The sequence below is a fragment of the Rhipicephalus microplus genome, chromosome 7 (assembly GCF_043290135.1).
Source record: "Rhipicephalus microplus isolate Deutch F79 chromosome 7, USDA_Rmic, whole genome shotgun sequence".
NCBI lineage: Eukaryota > Metazoa > Arthropoda > Arachnida > Ixodida > Ixodidae > Rhipicephalus > Rhipicephalus microplus.
Genome location: NC_134706.1, coordinates 141,096,373 through 141,118,581, shown reverse-complemented (window position 1 = coordinate 141,118,581; position 22,209 = coordinate 141,096,373). Strand labels below are relative to the sequence as shown.

Below are 22,209 nucleotides of genomic sequence, written 5' to 3'. Positions count from 1 at the left end.
CGGAAAGTGGTGTGTACAGAGGGTGAGCTGATATTGTCGCGAGACAGGCTTCAGGCAACCACATGTTTTGATTAACCTCGGCTTGCCTGGTTGGTCCGCGCAACCGGGGACGCTAAAAAACCCTATTTAAGCAGCGACTCGAGCTCTTTTGGAGGTGAGCGGAGTCAATCAATCAATCAATCAATCTGATTTTTATTGACCAACAAAAGAAAAGATTACAAGATATCTGGACTGTTAGCCCTCATTGGCTAGTGATCGGTCAATATCGGAGTACATAAAAGCAGCTTAGCAGAGCATATTTAGCAGTAAACACATATATACACAATTATTTATACATATAACTACTCACATATGCACATACATGCTACATACATAAGCGCGTGCACATATATGCCTTTTCACAACATACCCAAATATAGTTTGTTTCATCATCATCGTCATATATAATAAGTGACTGGGTAAAAACACTAATTGCCGCAGGAGAAAGTGAAAAAAAAACATATTTATATGTCTTGATGCTGCAAGCAAAATAATTTCACTATGTGCTTAAAATTTCTTGACCCTTTAAGTTCTAAGGGTAGTCGGTTCCAAATTTTACTCCCATGAAATTCCAATAAGCGTTTTTCATATAAGTTATAGCTTGTAGGTAAGTTGAAATTGCCATTCGATGCGTGTCTAGTGTTTCGCGATGGTATTGTAAATAGAGTGGAGGAAAGGGGAAAGCTAGTGCCTATAATTTTCTGAACAAAAAGGGCAACCTTATAATCGCGAAGTGCCCAAACTGATAAGATTTGTTGTTCCTGAAATGTAGTTTTATATGAATTTCCATGGTTTCCACCTATTATGCTTAGGGCTCTCTTTTGTAGTCGTAGTAATGGCTCTAGGTAGTTCGTATACGTTACAGCGCACGATTCAATGCAGTAGCTAATATGTGAATGACAGAAGGAAAAATACAATGTTCGAAGCACGCTGGGGGAAAGCATTCGCGTGCTTTGATCAAGGTATAACAACCGTAAGCAACCTTTCTAAAAACACTATGAATTTGTTCTTCCCAGTGAAGGTGTTGGTCAAAAAACACTCCTAAATATTTAAAAGAAACTACTTGTTCGATAGGACTGTTGTTCAGGTAAAGTTGCATAGACGCCGTGTCAATATCCTTTCGCCTTGATTGAAAAACAACATAATTCGTTTTCCCCGAATGTAGTGTCAATTTATTCTGTATAAACCAGTTGCTTACGTGTGTCAATTCAGACATTATGTTGGCTTGCCGTGTTGAGAGACTATCTCCTGTGAATACTATGGCGGTATCGTTCGCGTACATTAATGCTTTAGAGTACACTAGTGTTTTGGGGAAATCATTTTTAAACAGAGAAAAAAGTACCGGGCCTAGTATGGATCCCTGGGGCACTCCGCACACTATTGTGCTGTATGGTGATTCTTTATTGTTAATCACCACTTTTTGTTTGCGCGAGGACAAGTAGCTTGAGAAGAACTGGAGTGAACTGCCACTGAAGCCATAACTTTCAAGTTTTTGTAATAGTATGTCATGAAGAACTGTGTCGAATGCCTTTTTAATAATTAGGAAGACTGCTATTGCGATTTCACCGTTGTGGAGCGCGGTGATTATATTGTGCGAAAGGGTTAGAATGGCTGAAGCAGTAGACCTAGCGGAAACGAATCCGTGCTGTTGTTGGCATATGATGTCGTTGTCAACCAGAAAGCGTTTTAATTGAAGGACAATTATCTTCTCGAAAAGTGTATTATTACCTGTGTCACACGGGCGCGCGAAAAGTCTTTTAAGTAAGCGGTCTTTTACGAAGTTGAAAGAATTTTAACAAAGAGGTATTTGCGGCGCAGACACACGGCAGCAACGATCTCCTTTAAGTGTTTTCGTTCGAAGACGCTAGCGAAAGCGTGGCGCTAGCAGTTAAAAGCGAAGAAATCAAAATTAAACGATGTATCCCGATGTACAAATTAAAGACTTGTTGCACTGCTCGTTTCTTCAAATAAATTTAAGAATAAGAGATGAAAAAACACCAATGTGAATGTTTTTTGCACTAGATAAGGAAGCATTTCCATAACTAGCGACGTGCGCAAGTCTGTCTGGCACCACTGTGCTTTTATTTACCGTATTTGTTTTTCGCTGCTCTCGACTGCTCTCGACACGTTACGGGTGACCGTACGGGTGAAAAAGCGAGGATCGGAAGCCTCACGGCCAGCCTTCTCGCTTTGGAAAGCGAGGCAGACGCTGCAAAAGCCGCCAAGGAGAGGATAAAGCAGCGCAAGACCGAGCGTCACCACGTGATATATCCGACGCGTTGTAGCTGCTTACGAGAGTAGAAAAGGTAATAACCATTAAAAGAGCTCATTACACCTTCTGCAGGATATGAAATTTGTTTTTACAAACAGTTTTGGTGACAGAAAAATAAGCATTCACTCTTTTTTTCCCAGCACTCGAAAATTGCTGGCGCCCACTGGTTTCGAGGCTACTCATTCGGAGCCGTAAAAGAGATCGACGAACGCCGTTTACGAAAAAGACCGCTTCTGAAAAGGAGTTCGCTCTGTGCCGTGTGTCTGCTGTCAGGAACTCCTTTTCGGAAAAAGACCGCTTACTTAAAAGACTTTTAAGTGCCCGTGTGACAAGGGTATAAGACAGCTTAGAACCGAGATCAGTCTGTAGTTTTCAGGGTTGTTTGAGTCCTCTGATTTGTATACGGGAACTACTTTGGCGTTTTTTAAGCTAGATGGCTATATAAAGGACAGGTAAATGTATGGTTGAAAATATGACATATCGGAGTGCAAAGAAGGTTAATGTTATCTTTAATAACCTTAACTGGTATTCTATCATCCCCAGTGGCTTTATTGACCGGCATCTTAGCCACGACAGATTTGATTTCATCTGTTGTGACAGCTGCAAGGTTGAAATAATTATCAATTATTTTGGGGAGAGAAGGAGCAGATATCGACGAGCAAAACTCTGAAGCAAGGTTAGCGCCAATACTAGTGAAATATGCATTGAAATTTTCTGCAACCTTTGAGGAGATGTTATCTGGAAGAATGCGTTTTGTCTGACCTATGCCTGTAACATCTCTGACTACTTGCCACACCTTTTTGCATTGCTCCTGTTTCGTGTAATACTTTTTGTATAGTACTCCCTCTTCAATTTACGTTTCATAGTAACTGATTTATTCCTATAGAACTTGAAGCTTTCGCGGTAATATGTGTTGCCTCTATTGTTTTTCCACTTACTATAATATGAATCCTTTAATTTCAATATTTCTAAGAGGTCGTTAGTCATCCATGGACAAATGGCGTGATTGTAGTCACGACACGTACGTTCACGTGTCGACCGCCTAATCAAACTGCTTATTGACTCCAGAAAGTTTGCACATTCCTTTTCTATGTCATTATCATATATGCTCTCAAAGTCAACATCCTGAAGCAATCGGTTCAATTGAACATAATCCACATATGCCGAACGCTGCAATCGTGATGCACCGACCTTCGATAGTTATTTACATGGAATAAACAAAAATGTTGGGTTATGATCGGTAACGCTTACGTCATAAACCCCAGCACTCACGTCCCATTCGGCGTGACATATCATGTGATCAATAAAGGGTTCAGATTGGTCAGTGACACGAGTCGCAGTTGAAATAACATTTTTAAGGTTAAGTGACTCGAGTAAAAATAAAGAATCAGATCTATCTTTCAGCAAATTAATATTGAAGTCTCCGCATGCAACAAGTGGAACTTTAGAGGCTATCAGAGATGTCGTCAGGTATTCCATAGCGCAGATAAATTCATTGACCGCTGAAGAAGGTGGGCGATAGACGACGCCCACTGTGATTCCGCGCTTATTCTGAACAAATATTGTTTCGGCGTAGGGGGTCAATACAGAGTTTTTAGGAAGAAAGTCAAAATCAATTTAATTTTTAAAAAACAGCGCAACGCCTCCGCCACGGGATGAACTCGGGCGAGGCATAGATGCCACAGTGTAACCAGGTAAAGTAGCGGTCTCGCCTTCTTTCAACCAAGTTTCCGTTACCGCAATTATATCGTATGTGAAGTTGTGTTGGGGCAAATATACTAGTAGGTTATCCAAGTTCTTTCTAATGCTACGAAGATTGCAATGCGAAATTGAGAAATTATCTTGCTCTTGCCATGTTTTTTCAACTTGGGGGATAGTCAGAGCCATTGTAAATAATTAGGTAGTGCGTGGTTGAGGTCACTCAACAATATTTTAGATAACTTGAGCAAGGTCATTAGCGCACGTGATATGGATCACGCGCTAGTTCCCTGTCTTCCTCATCAAAATGCTCCCCTGTGACACCCAAGTATACTTCCACTTTTTTTCACGTTTAGTCTTCAGGCCGTATCCCAGAAGTACCTTGTTGGCAGGGCTTAGGTGCTCATTGATGTAAACTGGGCTGTTTTCGCCTTCAATACCCAACACTGAAGTGTTGAAGTCTCAATTTTCTTGCCGCCTTAAGACATTCCTCTTACAGTCCTTGTAGCAAGTTTCACTACTATATTCTCTGTCTGCTCACGTCTTGAAGGTACGCGGTGAATGACATCAATGTCCGATTTTTCTACGTCTACTTTTACACAGCTACATATTGTTTTCATTGTTGAAACTAGGTTTTCCGATGAGGTCATCGGGATTCCCTTGATTTCAAGGTTATTACTTCGACTGTACGGTTCTAACGTAGTCAGTTCCTTTTTCACCTCGTTTAACTCCTTTGAGAGGCGGTCATTATTTTTTTTTTATCTCGGTATTCTCAGCCCTCACAGTGGTAAGTTCCTTCTTCACTGTTAGTAGCTCGGTGTTGAATTCCTCGAACCTCTTATTTATAAAATCCATTCCCTCCATGGCGGGTTCAATTTCCTGCTCAAATATTTTTTTTCAGGTCCTTCTTTAGATTGTCATGGTTGTCACTAACTCTAGCACTTAAATCAGCAAGAGCCCTTGCCAGTTCCTTCACAGTCGAAGGCTGTTTTTCGGACATGTTCAAAATGATCACACTTCTTCACAGCGCAGTCTAGGAGCCTAATTTTAAATATTCAAAGTGGACAAGGCCAGAGCACGTACCTGCACGAAGCAAAGGAAGTGATTATGTACTGCTCAATGCTGCTGCTGCCTAGACTGCTCTGGAATGATGAGCCGTCTGCTGTGGGCAGCGATTTTATAGCGTTATGGTGACGTCAGTAGTTCAAGCGGGGGGCGTAACTTTCGATGGCCAGGTGAGGGGCGCACTTCACAGTTTCGGCACGCGTAGTCAAGTGGCAGCGAAGTCGGATGTCCCCGGCAATATCGCGAGCGGGTACTGCCGTGGATTCGCCGTTGCTCGTTGGAGTGCTGCACGAAGCAAAGGAAGTGATTATGTACTGCTCGATGCTGCTGCTGTCTAGACTGCTCTGGAATGAAGTCGGGGTCAACAGCGGATCTCACCACCGGAGACCAGCCATGCAAGCCGAGGGGTATGCCACCATTTTCCATGTTTTGTCTTTGTGACCTAGTGAATTTTGTAAATTGAAGTTGCGTTAGGTAAATAAACCCCCAACGAGTGCTCCCCGAAATCATCGTGTTGACTTCTCATCGACTGCCTCCGCGGAGTTTCACCCACACTTATTCGTCTCCCTGGTCGTCCGATGCGCCTAACTTTGAAGAACCCCGACGTTTCGCTACAGGAGTATCAATAAATCTTCGAAATATAAAGGGTGATGCGGAAATGCCAAATGCTAGCTACATCACTGCGTACAACCTTTTAGTGGTGCAGCGGGCGATGACGCCGGTGATTGCGATGATTTTATTTGTGTGCCCATACCAATTCGTATGCCAAGGCGCACGGCGCAGACGTGGCCAACATGCCTCACGTTATCTCCGGAGGGCCGCGGAAGATACGCAGCCGCGCCCCTTTTGGTTGTCCTTTTCGAAGCCTGTTTTTCTTGGAAAATAAACTAGTCTTGTCCCAAACTTCAAGGAGTGTAGGTGCCTTCTTTTCGCGCCTCCGTGGGGTGAGTACGCTACAAAGTGGTGACCCGGACGTTTGGAAAAACAGCAGCCATGTCAGACGAGGAAGGCACTTTAGGCTCACCCACAACAAACGCTTCGGTGTTAAAACTTCCTCATTTCTGGCCCAAAAACCCCAAGGTGTGGTGCAGCCAAATCGAGGCCCGTTTCGAGCTTCGACGCATCACATCGGAGCAGTCGAAATACCTGCACGTCGTTTCAGCACTGCAACCTGACATCGCTGACGGCGTAGACGATGTGCTCGCCTTCACTCCATCGGAGAAGCCCTAAGACGAACTAAAAAGCACCGTTCTGAAACGTCTTGAGGTGTCCGAATAGAGCAGGCTGCAACAACTCCTGTCTCATGAAGAGCTCGGTGACCAGCAGGCCTCACTACTCCACCGTATGCGTCAGCTGCTGAACCAACAAGGGTCAGAGGAGCGTCAACATCCATTGGTTCGCGAGTTGTTTTTGCAGAGACTGCCACAGTCAACACGAATGATACTCGCTGGCTCGGATGACGTGACTCTCGAACGTCTGGCTCAACTCGCCGACCGCATCGCCGACTGCACTGAGCCACCAAAAATGCCTTTGCTGCAACGGGAAGGCCCGAACATGCAGACCGGTTAGGTCGCTTAGAGCACAGAGTTGACCGACTGACCGCAGCAGTTGAAAACCTCGCCTTGTCCAACAAACACCGGCCTGCACGGCATCGTTCGCCGTCCCGTGCTCGAAGCCCGCAGCACTGCGGACACTCAAGCGAGGCAGAGCAGAATATCTGCTGGTACTACCGTCGTTTTAGAGAGCAAGCCACTTGCTGCACCCATAAATGCTCGTGGACGGGAAACGCACCGGCCAGTCGCTAACGGCGGAAAGCGACACGGGCCATCGTTCAAGCCGCCTCTTCTTCGTTGTCGACCATATCACCAGCACACATCTCGTTGTCGATACCAGAGCTGAGCTATCTATCTTACCAGCAGCAGCTCAACATCGCCGGGGCGGCAAGTTCATTTCGAGCCTAATTGCAGTCAATATTACGGCTATTGCAGCATATGAAGTCCAATCAATGACGATAGACATCGGACTCAGGCGTACATATTGATGGCTCTTCGTTGTGGCCGACGTCAGAGTTGCCATCCTGGGAGCGGACTTTCTGAGCCACTTCAATCTTGACGTCAGCGTTCGCGATCGTCGTCTCAAGAATAACGTCACTTCGCTCGCTGTTATCTGACTGAAGTCTGACCTGTCCTGATGCGGCATTTGCACTTTCAACCCAGAGTCAAACTTTCAAAAGATTCTGGCTGAATTCCCTGAAATCACCAGACCTCGGAACACCGAACTGCCAATCAAACACAAGGTGACGCATCACATTGTCACCACCAAACCGCCCGTCACCCTTAGACCTAAGAGACTCGCTGGACAAAGACATGAAGTCGCCCGCCGTGAGTTCGACCACATGCTCCAACTCGGCATTATTCGACCTTCTTCTAGCAACTGATCTTCCGCGCTGCACATGGTGCCAAAACAAGTCTGGTGACTGGCGGCCTTCTGGTGATTATCGGGCACTTAATTCTGTGACAACGGCAGACCAATATCCCCTTCCTCACATCCATGATTTCAGCGCTCGCCTCACCGGAACGACCATATTCTCTAAGCTGGATCTGATGGCCGCTTATCACCAGATTCCAGTAGAACCAAGCGACATCCCAAAGACGGCCTTGACAACGCCTTTCGGCCTCTTGGAATTTGTTCGTATGCCGTACGGACTGAGGAACGCGGCACAAACTTTCCAGCGTTTCATTAATGAGGTCACTCGCGGACTACTCTTTGTTTTTATCTACTTAGACGACATTTTGGTCGCCAGCAAAACGCCGGAGGAGCATGAAAATCACCTGCGCCTCCTCTTCAAGCGTCTTGACGAGCACGGTCTGGTTTTGAAGCCCCAAAAGCGCATCTTTGGTGTTGAAGTACTAGATTTTCTAGGTCATCGAATCAGCCCACAAGGCATCTTGCCGCTCAAATCACGGGTTCAAGCAGTCAGGGAATTCCCCACGCCTACCTCTTTCCGCAAGTTGCGCGAGTTTCTTGGGCTAATCAACTTCCGTAAGCGCTTCATCACATCCTGTGCACACATTCTACAGCCGCTAACTGACTTGCTGTGCCGGGACGGCAAAAAACGCCCGAGTTTTACTGGTCAGCGGAGCACAAAAAAGCCTTCCAGGACGTAAAAACTCAGCTTGCCTCAGCAACACTTCTCATGCACCCGCTTTCCGACGCGCCAACGTGGCTCATGGTTGACGCTTCAACGACGGAGTGGGAGCAGTGTTGCAACGATACGACGGCAAGGACTGGAAACCTATAGGTTTCTTTTCTAAACGTCTGAAAAAAGCGAAAGTGCGCTACGGCACCTTTGGAAGAGAGATGCTGTCCATTTATTCCTCCGTAAAGCATTTCTGTTTCTTCCTAGAAGGCCGCATTTTCCACATTATAACGGACCACAAGCCGCTGACGTATGCGTTTAAGAACAACAGTTCCTCATATACGAAAAGAGAACTGCGCCAACTTTCTTTCATTTCCGCATTTTCCACGGACATCTGCCACATAGCGGGGAGTGAAAACCAAGCAGCCGACGCACTCTCCCGTATCGACACAGTTTCAGCGTCCGTCGACTTTGAGAGATTAGCCGCCGCCCAGCGGGAAGACCCAGAGCTAACCGAGATGAGGCAGAATCCACTGTAACTGGTGCTCGAAGAGATCCCGCTACCATGCACAACGACTATGGTCACATGCGAAACATCGCAGAAATCTCCAAGACCCTTCGTCACCGTCCAGTTTCGGCATGCAGTGTTTGACAGCCTTCACGACCTCAGCCACCCAGGAATCCGCGCGACGCAGAGGCTCGTCACTGACCGCTTTGTGTGGCCCGTAATTAACGCCGACGTTCGACTCTGCGCGACGACGTGCCGAACCTGTCACGCGGTCAAGGTGACTCGTCACACGCGCACAGCACTCTAAGCATTTCGGCCACCAGATTGTCGTTTCAACCACGTGCACTTGGAACCACGTGCACTTGGACTTGGTGGGATCTCTTCCTCCTTCCCAGGATTACAGATACCTGCTCACTTGTGTAGACTGCTACTAACGGTGGCCCGAGGCGACGCCGATTCTGGACATCGCAGCCGACACCGTCGCACAGGCGTTTGTGGCCACATGGGTTTCACGCTATGGCTGCCCACTGCGCATTATGACCGATCGTGCACGACAATTCCAGAGAAACCTATTCTCTGCGCTGACAAGGATTCTGGCAAAACGGCTCCTGTACACCACGGCTTACCATCCAGCGAGCAATGGAGTGGTGGAGCAGATACACCGTCAACCGAAGGCATCTTTAAAGGCCAAATTGGATAGAGAGCACTGGGTGGAGAAGCTCCCTTTCGTTCTTCTGGGCCTGCGTACGGCGATAAAAGAAGACCTCGGATTCTGTGCAGCAGAAATGCTGTACGGCTCTACAATCCGACTACCGGGAGAATTCTTCGGTGAGAAACCAAGCGCTACGCCGACGCCTTCAGAACATATGGAAAGGCTACATTCCTGGTTGGAGCACCTGCAACCCAGCGCGCCACGTGTCAGCCGCAACCGAAGAGTGTTTTCTTTCCCAGACATGAATGAAGCAACCCATGTGTTCGTGCGACGTGACACAGTGAAAGAGCCGTTGACTCCGGCGTACGACGGGCCCTTCCGTGTGCTTTCGCTGTTGCACAAAACTGTGACCATTCGTGTTCGCGACAGGGAGGACGTCGTTTCCCTCGATCGCGTGAAACCGGCTCACCTCATGGACTAACTCGCACATTCGCTCGTTTTTTTTCCAGGCTCCGCGGTCTAGGGGGGGGGGGCGCTTGTAGCAGGCGATGACGCCGGCGATCGCCATAATTTTATTTGTGTGCGCATACCAATTCGTATGCCGAGGCGCACGGCGCAGACGCGGCGAACATGCCTCACGTTATCTCCGGAGGGCCGCGGAAGATACGCAGCCACGCCCCTTTTGGTTGTCGTTTTCGAAGCCTGTTTTTCTTGGAAAATAAACTAGTCTTGTCCCAAACTTCAAGGAGTGTAGGTGCCTTCTTTCGCGTCTCCGTGGGGTGAGTACGCTACAGTGGTATTGATGGTCAGCATCTCTGAAGTAGCCTTGTCGGCAAGCAGCTGTTGATATGTCTGTGGCAAAAAAAATGTTGGAGGATATCTGGACACCCCGAAGAGTTGGAAGCAACTCAGCAGCCTTGTGCAGAGGAAAAGGGGCTGTATTGATGCTCGCATTCACTGTGCTTCTGTAGTACCCTTACAACCGCAAATATTCATTGTTCTTCCTCACTACTACCACAGGCGTTGCCCAGTCAAGGCGGCGAGGGAGGAGGAGGAGGAGGTGGGAGGGAAGAAATGAAAGACAGGGAGGTCAACCAGACGCACGTCCGGTTTGCTACCCTGCACTGGGAGAAGGGGTGATGGAATTAAAGGAGAAGAGTGAGAGAAGTGAAGAGCAACGTGTGTGTAGATGTGACCTTGTCCATTGCACGCTTATAAGCGGTCGCGTAGTCCGGTCGTCTTTAGAAAACTTAGCAATGCCCACGTCGCTTTGCTGGCCTGCGATGCGTACAGCCATGAACCAAGGATCTTCTCTTCTGAAAAAGGTCCACTGTTTAGTGTCTCTAATGATTCGCGTAGCAAGTTGCGTTCGCTCGCAAAACTTTTTCATGAACACAGTAGATGTTCTATTGTCTCGTTAGTGTCGCACGATTCACATCGGAAGCTATCCACCATTCCTATGCGAAAGGAGTACGCCTTCGAAAAAGCTACTCCTAACTACAGGCGGCACAGTAAAGTTGAATCCAGGCGGGAGAGGTCTGACGGAACTGGAAGTTTTCTCGGTAGTTACAATTTCTGTAGGCGGCGGTTTCCGACACTGGGGTCACTCATTCAAGTTTACGACATGGTGTTAGCGTACGAGTGAAGGCCCCTTGCAGTTTCGGTTCTCAACAATAGAATTGGGGTTGTCTGGGCGTCTGCGTGGGCGGATCGGGCAGCATTATCAGCAAGGTCGTTACCGACAATACCACAATGTCCCGGTAACCACTGAAACACCACGTCATCTCCTTTCGATAAAACTTCGTGAAGTACTTCTCTTATTTCATTCACTAGTTGTTGATGCACCCTTTGTCGTAAAGCTGACCGCAAGCTCTGAATGGATGCCTAGGAGTCGCAGAACACAGCCCATTTTTGAGGCCGGGCTTGCGTGATATAAAGTATAGCAGCACGTCAGGCGGCAAGCTCTGCCGCTGCGGATGTTGTCCTATGTGACAGGTTGAACTTTGTAGTGACCTGGTACGTCAGGATGACAACAGCATCCGTGGAGCTGTCAGCCGAGACCGATTCATCAATGGAAATGTGGGTCCTCTGGCCGTATTTTTTGTTAAGTAGCGACAATGTCACCTGTCGTAGGACCACTGTTGAATGACGGCTCTTGTTTGTTATTCCCGGAATAGTGAGGCATACCTGTGGTAGTTGTAGGCACCACGGAGGTATTGCTGGTCTTGTTGCTGGAGTGAATTCAAAAGAAAGGCATTCTCTATGGACAGAAATAATCTTTGAAAACATCGCTTGTGGTCTTTGAAGTGGCAACACTGCAACATGGTGACCAGGAACTCGGCAGAGGTGTCTTATGTGGGCTCTCAAATTGTCAGTGGTGATGTATGTTTGAATTGGATGCTCTCCTGCGATCATAATTGCTCCGTAGGTTGAGGTGCATTGCGGCAATCCCAAGCACACGCGTAGTGCTTGTCCTTGCAGACTTTCGAGGGTGCGGATGTTTGTCTTGCACGTACTTTTGCACGTACTTGCCAGTAGCGGCAAGCTGTATTGCAAAAATCTCAATAACAGTGCCCTGTATAGCTGCATCTTTGACCTTATCGATGTGCCTCAAGATTTCCCGCAGAGGAACCACAGTATATGGACGATGGAAGTTAGCCTTCTCTTCAAGTAATTGCAGTGGGCACTCCGCGAAAGGTCCCTGTCAAGAATCACACCCAGGAAGCGATGGTTCTTCTGGTATGGAATATTTTGTCCATTGATGATAACGCGGTATTGTGTCATGGCTCTGCGAGTATATGCAACCAATGGACATTTCTACGTTGAGACGGAAAGACCCTGTTTGCGGAGATATGAGCATGTCAGGGTGGCAGCCTGCTGGACTTTTGCACGTACTTGTAGACGAGTTACAGCCGAAGTCTATAGACAAATATCGTCAGCATATATAGATATGAGGATCGTACTTGGCAAAATTTTAGGAAGGTCTATCATCACAGGGTAAATAAAGCGGGTCTTAATACGGCGCCATGATGGACGCCACGGGATGCACTCAATTATGCCTTGGGCCTGCAGCTTGTCGAGTTCTCGACAGACTTTTCCTATGTGATTCTTGAAGAGAAAAGAAGAGAAATGTGAGCCCCGTAACTTTCTGCATCAGAGTGCGACACCTCAGCAGTAGCTCACTAGGGATGGGGGTAAGGAGGGATTAAAACGATAGGATGAAAAGGTAAAAAGATAGGAAGAGGAAGGAGAGAGCGAGGCCCAGGGACAGCGAACGACAGAAAACGACGGAAGTAAATATGAGATATGAAAGATGGACGTGGTCGCAGGAGTGTGAGGGCGAGGCACCACTCCACGACAGTTCTTGTCGGCGTCAGGAGATGGCATAGAAGGAGCCCAGTCAGCCAGAGCTGCGCTGTCGTCGGAGATCGTGGGGGCACAATCGCTCTGCACGAAATCCAGCGAGCGAGTCTCTCGACAGACGAGTCTCTCGACAAAAGCCACGGCGATGACGAGAGGCCCAAGGACAGCCGCAACGTCTCTTGCCGTGGTAGTGATGCAGACGCCAAAAGATCCACTGACCTTCCGCGGATCGTCGTTTAAGGCCTGAAAACTTCGTTGGAAACCTACGACCGAGTGGCCACTCTCGATCACTGGGTCACGGAAGAGAAGTTGTGTCGCGTGTATTTCCACCTAGAAGAGACGGCAAGGATCCGGTTTGAGAATCGGAACTGTGAACTTGGAACCTTGCGCCTCTTCCGTGGAACATTCACGGATATGTTCAGGAGCATCACTCGAAAGGAAAGAGCCGCCACCTTGTTGGAGACATGGATGCAACTCTCTAACGAAAACGTGGCCATTTTCGTCGAAGAGATGGCCTGTCTGTTTCGTCATGCTGACCCCGCTAAGGTTCAGAAAAATAAGCTGTGGTTCCTGATGCGTGGGGTCAAGCAAGAACTCTTTGTGAGACTGATGCGGAATCCACCCAAAACAGTTGAAGAGTTTTTTTCGGAGGTTACTACAATCTAGAAGATGAAGGAAATGGGTACCTTCTGCCAGAGTAAGAAAAAAGCCGTAGGTAGCACTCAGATACTTGCTTTCTGTAATTGTTCAATATTATTGGAGACATCTTTTTAAACATCCTCTAGTTCCGGGCCTTATACGGGCCTGACTCAGGCCCAGGCCCGACCTGATCCCGTATCTCGTGGGCTGAAGCCTGGCATGGACCCGATCCAACAATGCGTTACCCGGCCTTACGCACACGTCGGGCCAGGGCCAAGCTTTTGAGGCAGAACGAGCCCTTGCCGTGCTCTTGTGCAGGGCCGTAGGGAATGGGGAGGAGGTCAATGGAGTTAGAAGCCCATTAAATCTTTCACTTTTGCTTGCATATGAATACACGCGCACAAAAAACGCATGCACGAACACAGATGAGGAATTTATGAACGCCTTTTTCTTCCCGAAAATGTTCTCTTTATAGGTCACTGTTTTTAAGCAGACTCGCCTCACTTTTTTTATTTTTGCTGCGCCCAAGGGGGTTCCGAATTGGGTATGGATTTGGTATGGCGATTTGGTCACTTTTACATATCGCAGCCTAGAAGCGTGAACGTGTGAAATTCACGTTTCGGGAGACTCGTACACGGCATGACACATGGAATATTATATAAACAAATCTTGACCATTTCATATATAAATCAAGTTCTTCAGCATATAGAGTACGTTATAGTGATGTGTTAAAAATGCGAGCAGCTTGCTGGGGCGGGCGAGGCTGGACGAATATTGGAGCGTATGACTGATCTAAATACTGAGTAGTAGGTTCATCAGCACGCTACTAGCATATTAATACTCCACGCTTTCCTAATAAGTGGAAGCTTTAGTAGAATCGTATGAATCGGCAAGGGCCTCTATCTCCCGAGCTGTTTTCTCCTTCATGTTCTGTTTATTAAAGAGTACAGTTTTTCTTGGGGTACTTCGGCGCAAAAATTTTGGTCTGTCTGTCTGTCTGTATTTCTGTCTGTCTGTACGTTTGTCTGTTTGTCTGCCGTACTGATACTTCTCATGGCCAACCTCATAAGCAGCGCCCATCAATATTGCTCAAGTTTCAGCGTTCATACTTGTGCGATTGTCAATTAAAAAGCAATAATTGCGCATATCTGAGGCACCATAACAACACGTTAATATTTCATGTGTGCTTATCTATAGTAGAGGTAGCATATATAAGCAATTCTAAGGACCGCAGCGTTTATCACGCTGCGCTGACAATGCAACACGATGCTCAAAAAAAGCAAGTGTTTTCAACACTTTGCTAAGACGACATGGTGGTGACACCTGCCTGTCGCTTTGCGTTCTACACCTCATCGCCTCCAAGACGGGCAAGCACACCTTTCGTCGTTTTGAAGAAACGGCCAGATAGAGCTCCTCTCTGACGTGCCATGATGCGCTCATTCGTTTTCGCTGCACGGATCGAGACTCTCTTACACAGCGCCTCCAGATTACAATTCCCCCATTTGCTCACGCAGAACATCAAATAACTATTTCGTTCGCTCGCTCCAGAAGCAAGGCTACCGTTTTTCGGCGACACTTGCAGTGAAACATGCAAATATGGGGGCAATTTTTTGCATACATTCTTTTAAGCGTTTAACTGCATACGTCTTCTGTTTACCTCTATGTGAGCTGTTCAGCAATCTTGTAAACTAGGTAACTATCACGTGCTTGTTTTTTTACAAGAGAGGTTTAGGTTAGGGTGTGATCATAAAATTTGTCAATTATTTGTACACCGCAACATTGACCATAATATCTGAGTACTCACATCTATAGGTAGAAGCTTTTCATGCAAAAAAAAACTTACAGTTGGGGAAAAAATAAACAGGCAGAAAGTAGGCAGCTCAATGCTTTGTTCCGTTTCAAAGTCATATTTACAAAGACCATTGTTTACAACGAAGAGTCATAGCAATAGCGTTGTTACATGCTTAACAATATACATTGTGTAAAGAAAGGCAGAAAGCAAAATAGAGCACGAATTAACTATAGCGTGAATTATCACTGCAATCATATTCGATCCCGAGCACAAGATGACGCCGTGCTTACACCGCTTCAGAGCTGTGAAAACTCACCAACTGTCTCAACTTGAGCGAACAACTTCAGCGTTGTTCAAAAGAGCCTGGCGTCTGAACGAGTCTGCTTACAGGTGGTACCTACGGGCGTTCTGCGCAGCAGGGCTTCGGCTGTACTAGAGCTCGTAGTTATCCACCCAACCAACAGGCATTCTTAACCTCTCTGTTATCATCGTTCCGGTGCACATATGCACAGCGAATACGCCACCAAGTCGTGCTGGTGTGCTTGTAGCAGACAACACCAGGTGGTTGATGTTCATGAAAGACAGCGGATGTTGCATCAGTCTCTAGTCGGAATGCGTGTGTGCCCGGTGAAAAATAGCTGCAAAGGCGGGCGCTCTATATATTGCGGCTTTCGATAAATGCCAGCGACGCAAAACACCATCGATGCTTTCCGCCAAATGCCTTTAACAACTTGGCATTCTGTCAGAACCATTCTTCGGCGTTGGCTTACACCTACCTGGTCCTTTCCCCTTGTCCTTCTTTGGCAGCATGTGGATAGTTGACGCTACATACTATGCCACGCGCTACACCATCGCACGAGCTCTTTCAACAAGCTGCGCGACAGATGTTGCCAGCTTCCTCCTACATGACGTGATTTTGCAACATAGAGCTCCACGCTAGCTGCTTACAGACTGTGGCAGCACTTTACTATCGCAGGACATAGCCGACATCTTGAACTCGTTTTGAACGAGGCACAACCTCTTTACGTCATGCCATCCGCAAATTGACTCAAGGCAAACCTCTTTGTCATTTTGCTTTATCGTACGTGACATTTGCATACGATTCTTCGCGCCATGACAATGCCGGTCACTCTTTATTTTTTCTCAAATCCTCTTTCTCAAATGCTCGTCCAGAAAGCAGCCGTTGGCGGAAAAATTCGAAACTCCGAGCTTTGCACAAGGTGTAGTGTGTCAGAAGGTAACACATACCGTTTTCTACCTTCTGATAACTATTTTGGCTCCTGCAAATTGTATCTTCTGGCACAAATAAAACATCATGTGCCAGCAATAACCAACTCTTTACGAATAAGTGCATGTGTTAACAATGAAAAGAATGTCAATAAAAAATAAGGCCCGGGGGAGACAGAAATAGGGGGAGCCAGAAGGTTAGGTGGGCAGATGAGATTAAGAAGTTAGCGGGTATAAATTGGCAGCAGCAAGCACAGGACCGAGTTAATTGGTGTGAACACGGGAGAGGCCTTTGTCCTGTAGTGAACGTAGTCAGGCTGATGATGATGATGATGATGATGATGATGATGATGATGATTTGGAGGGCTCCGGCAATTGCGATGACCAAGGTTTTGATTTTTTTAACGTGCACTGAAATCTGAGCACACGGGCCTACAGCATGCATTTTCGCCCTGCTGTCAGGGAGTCCCGACAGGCCCAACCATGTACATTTGGCAATTTTTATGAACCGCGTAGCAAGAGTATCGGCCTCGTTGATCTTAGGTGATGGTGCTCGACTGCCGATCTGAAGGTTGGATGGAATCCCGGCCTGGGTGGCTGTATTTACAATTGCGCTAAAGACGTGAACTTTGACTTATCAAAGTGGACATTAAGAAACCACGGGTGTCAAAACTTTCCACAGCTGTTCACTCAATCAAATCGTGCTCTTGGGACGTGAAACCTGACAATTATTATGTTAATTACGACAACATAAACAGCTTTTTTTCCTTCATGTGTCCACAGCGTTCCATCGCTGCCAGTCAAATATGTAAAACCAACAATAAAATCAACTTCCCCTCGCATTACGTTGCAAACATCGTTCATCGATCGTCTTCCAGTTGCGCACATATACAAAGTTGCAAGCGTAGCTGATTTTCTTTATTTTTTAAAGTGGACGCCATCGACACAGAATTACGGTGCGTAGTGGCTGTTTCCTAAGCGATCAAGCGAAAGTTAACTGCATCGTCACTCAATACAACGGCTTCGTGTAGCGCCAACAAATGCGTTGCCTTGCATTGCTTCTGAAGGTATTTATTGGTTATCCTTATACTAACAAACACATGGCTATACGCAAGGACGTCAGGCCAATTCGAGAGTTTCGATGGGACACAATGAGAATTTCGGAAATTCAAAAGCTTAAACACTTCTAAGAGGTTGTTCGCTTCTCCCCTCACCGCCCATTTTTTTTCTGGCGACGTCAATAATATCGAGACCGGTTGTTTTTGGTTCAACAACCGGGGGCTGCAACGTTAGTTTGAATAAGCACGTGTAAGCTCAGATCACTTTACCATGACATGCCGAACGCTCACGACATATTGCGTTCGATCACGATCAACATTACGTCATGTTATTTTCATCCTCAGTATTTATTTGCGCAGTGCCACGTTACTGTAAAACTACTACCATTGTTTTCATAGTGTGTCAGTTTTTCGAAGAAATCGCTGGCCCAACTAGCTTTCCCTCATTGATAGCATATTTACCGATAAAGTTATGTGGCCTTTTATGTTTTCGTGGTATGGATTAAAATTGTACCTCTTATTTTCGGTGTGCGCAAGAAAAATATTTTCAATGAGTGAATATATAAAATACTTAAAGAAATATTTATTCAATTATTATTCAAATATTTATTATTTAATGACATCCAGTGCCGCTATAAAGTTTTCTTGATCACAGTCAAGGTCAGTATTAATATAGTCGCAATAGACTTACTGCACGAACATTTAAGTACAGCTATATGTGTTCTCTTTCAAATAGTAAGCAGTGCTGCGTCCATAGCCATAGTGCGCTGTGCTATTGAAGTATCGTATATTGCGTTTTCACGAGGTCTTATTGGATGTTAACTTTCTAAAAAGAAATAAAGATGTTCATGAAAACTATTGCGTTGTAAGCACAGTTTGCATGCACTATAGGTAAATGAAGAGGAATACCAAAAAATATCTACAGGCAGAGTATTGTCACTGTAAGTGCCTTTTCTCTCATGTTTTCTAGTTATTTGCTTTGCAACACCATGAAAACCACGTGACAAATTCCCTAATGAAAGGTACTTGCATCTGGCCCCATGACAGTCGAGCTCATCGCACAGACTGACCACTAATGTTGTGCACCAAGGACACTGGCGCCGTAAGCAGCCTATAGGCTTACCAGATCAAGAGCTTGAATGGTGAGCAAACATGCAATTGAGAACAGCAGAAGTGATAGTGCCGCGTATTTTGCAAGACACCGTGGTGACAACTTTACAACGCCCAGTCGCTGTGCTTTACAGCGGTCTTTTAGGACGTCGTATGTGCCACCAAATCACAGTGGAAGATGGAACTAGGGGTGCACATCATCTTCTTATTCTCAGAGGATGGCTCACACTCATTCCAGAGGATCGGCTTACTAAGGAGTAAATTTTTAGTTAGGATATATAGGAAAACACTGGACTACTAAAGGTAACTAATACATCAAATGAAATATGAAAATATCGGTCATGAAGTAATCAGGCGGGCGGAATTCATCACGGTGATATTTTCGTGTTTATAAGAATCTCCTCAGTGACAAAAACGTTCGCGTGTTTGTATTCATAATTATAAGCCCCGAAGGAACAAATAAATGGGTATGGTAGTTTTTGGTTCATAGCATGAACAGCTGGTACTCCCATTGTGTTTTTCAGAACCGCGAAACGGCGACAATATACAAAGGAATCAGCTCTTCATTTAAATAGTCCTCTCTTTGTACTCATGACGACAAACAATTTTCTTGCAGCCATGGCCGCTAACGGGCACTTTTCATGAAATAGGTGGCAGTAGTTATTTATTGCAGAGGGGCAGCAATTAAACTGAAGTAAATAAAACGTCAAATAAACTCGACGTGTACACACCTCGATGCTTTTCGTGCATGCTCCTAAGGATGTAGACGGAATCCTACTGGCTGCGCCTTGCGGCCGACGTTCTCGCAACTTCAAGACATGCCAAGACTGCAACGACTATCTCGGTATTATTTTTTGCCCTTGTGATGCACAGCTTGTCGTGGAGCGAGCTAAGACAAGGGCTACGCCGCAGTTTCTCTTCTGCGAGCGCGGTTAGTCAGCTCTATTCAGCTGACCGCCAGGGTAACACTAGTTAGCGTTTTTCCCGTCGTTCCACTTTCGGACGTTGTCCAACATGCATATAGTTTAAAATAAGTAACGTTACGTAATACAACATCGAAAAAAAAATGTTTGCTTGTTTTGCGCGAATAAAAACGAGGTCGCAGAGTAACTACGCATCATGCGTTGCCAACTGCGCTTTGACATCCAAACGTTAGGGCCATGGGTGTCGAGAAACCGCCGCAGAAAGCAAGATCATTTCCTTTTGAAAAGGAAAATTGCGGCTTCATCCAGAAAGCTCAATGCCGATTCATTTCACTAAAAATAGATACAAAAATACGTTGGGAGTAATTGATCTGATGACCTGCAGCACTACCACTCATCGAACAGTACGCCTAACTACAACGACTATATGACCTGAAGGTGATAAGGTCTAAAATTACTGCAAATTTACAGTAACGGCCCTCTAATTTTTAGGATCCTTGCGCACTAAGAAAAGTAAATTTCCTTCAAAATTCAATACCAACCAGCCCAAGTAGCCACTGTTTTGTGATCACACTACGTTGATGGTACCCCTAATTTTCTCGATTTTGCTGCAAAGACTAGTCCCCTCACTTTTACGTTATAACTACGCTGATGAGCCCCGTCACTGTAGTCATTGATTCACAGAGACAGGGCCCGTAACTAATGTTTCACCACCATTAAGACGGGCATGGGTGTAAGCACAAGGAGGGCAAGGGGGTGGCCACATCCAATAACCACATAAGAGGGGGCGCAAGGTCATTCCCCCGCATTGACGTAACAGAGAGTGGCGGCACTGTGACTCGGGGGGGGGGTGCAAAGTATGTTTGATACATTAACTCAATAAGGAGGGGGGCACTGCGATGGGCATTCACCTCTCCCTTCCTGAAGAACCCTGCTCACACCTACGAAGACGCGGCCTCTCAATCTTATGAATACGCCACACAATCCCGCTACGACGACGAGCCCCCTCGATTTTGCGACAGTACGGCACTGACGGGCTCCGATGCCGTTATCACTGCGTATTCACGCAAGCATGTCGGAAGTTGCGGCTGAAAGCTGTATAGAATAAGCTTTGTCCCAAATGCTGGAACCCGTCACAAGAAGTTTGACGGAATGCTTGAAGGGCCACTCACCATGATCGACAATTTCGAGCTGAAAAGCACAATGCGTATATCAGGCGTTCGTGATCACGTGTGCCAAAATTCGCAACGCCACGCGCTGCGGATATGGGTCAAATTTCAAGATGAACGCTGCTCCTCCTTCATCTTGCGGGCGCGCGCTCAGATAATGAGGGGATGACGTGCGCGTATGAATGGCCCTACGTACACGGAAATGCAGAGACGTTGATCATCTACATAAACAACTGTGCTCTAACGTTGTCAACAGCATACCACGTGACATGCCTTAAATGATTCAACGCGACATGCGTTGTATATGCACTTAGCTACTTGAATGCATTAATAATACTGGAGATAAATTATAAGACGCAATAATAAAATGTGGACGCATTTCTATTACCTTGTACTGTGAATTGACGAGATGCGGGGATAATGCGCCGTCGTTTCGCATGCGTTCGTGTTCCCGCGATTAGCGCATCGAGCAGACGACAGCCACGGAATCGAAACTAACATTTCTACGCGTTCGCGCACTCTTTTTGCTCATATATAAAGAGAAAGAAACACCTTTTTTGTGCTCATCTATTTTCCCGCATCTAAGCCAGCATTTCAAAAGCATCCCGCAGAAACCGGTAATAGACCCCAAAAAACAAGATGGTCAAGAAAACAACGCCACTAGCGTGGTCGGAGGTTGGGCTTGTTCGGGCACGTCATGCGCACCTGACCTCTTGGTCGGATGCCGGAGACGGTAGGGAAGAAATTTGGCTAACGAAGGCTACGTGGACGAGCGTCAAGGGTTTCGAGCTCGGCTCCTCTCATTCTCGTTTCGCGCCGCTTCAATAAAACTCTCAACGCAGCTTGTAATGAACCGATTCAAAAAATTTTCTGGCAAAATGTTTCTCATCGGACACCCAACAGCTTTCACTGTCTAACTGAAATGTGGTATCGGGCCTGGTGAACGGTCCCTTAAGTGGTTTCTTAGCGTCAGAACTTGGAAAAATAACGCAGTCGAGTACTACTAAGGCTGTGCGTCGCACCATAAGAGCTGTCCGAGCAAGCTCTCAAAAAGAAGGTCCAAATGTACCTCCTTCTCACAACGATCCTGTCAAACCTATTGCCAATATTGCCTACAAACAGCTCTCTACATGCTTGCGCACTAGATGCACGAAAATCTTAAAAGCAAGAACATTACCCGTTTAAAAAAGGCGAAGGGGATCTCTCTTAAACACTCCGGCACTGAAGCAAATTCTCGCGAAAGTCATGACAACAGTCAATATTGTCGAAGAATTAATAGCCTAGTGGCACTTTATTCACCGGAGGATATTTACACCAGGCGCGAAGGCACCGTAAGCGATCTCAGTCCCGCGCCTGACATGAACTATGTTAGGTTGACCTCAAGCTTTGCGAACGTTCCAGAAGCGATATTTGGAAAGGTGTCAGTCGGCTGGCGAAATTCAAGGCCTACTTCAGTCAGTTTGTATCCGTTCTACCGCAGCCAAAGAAGTTGTTCCGGCCTGGTCCCTTTCGTTTTGTTGAGGCAGACCTTGAGTTTAAGAAGCGACTTGGAAAG

General features: G+C 46.4%; 1 protein-coding gene across 1 annotated transcript in view; it reads right to left on the bottom strand.

Annotated features, from left to right (window-relative positions):
* Positions 1-15,637, bottom strand: part of LOC119179035 (juvenile hormone acid O-methyltransferase) — a 73,998-nt gene extending 58,361 nt beyond the window's left edge. The window contains exon 1 of the mRNA XM_075868315.1: positions 15,484-15,637. The gene's annotated coding sequence lies outside the window, so the exon portion shown is untranslated. The remainder of the gene's footprint in view (positions 1-15,483) is intronic.
* Positions 15,638-22,209: the final 6,572 nt, after the last annotated feature.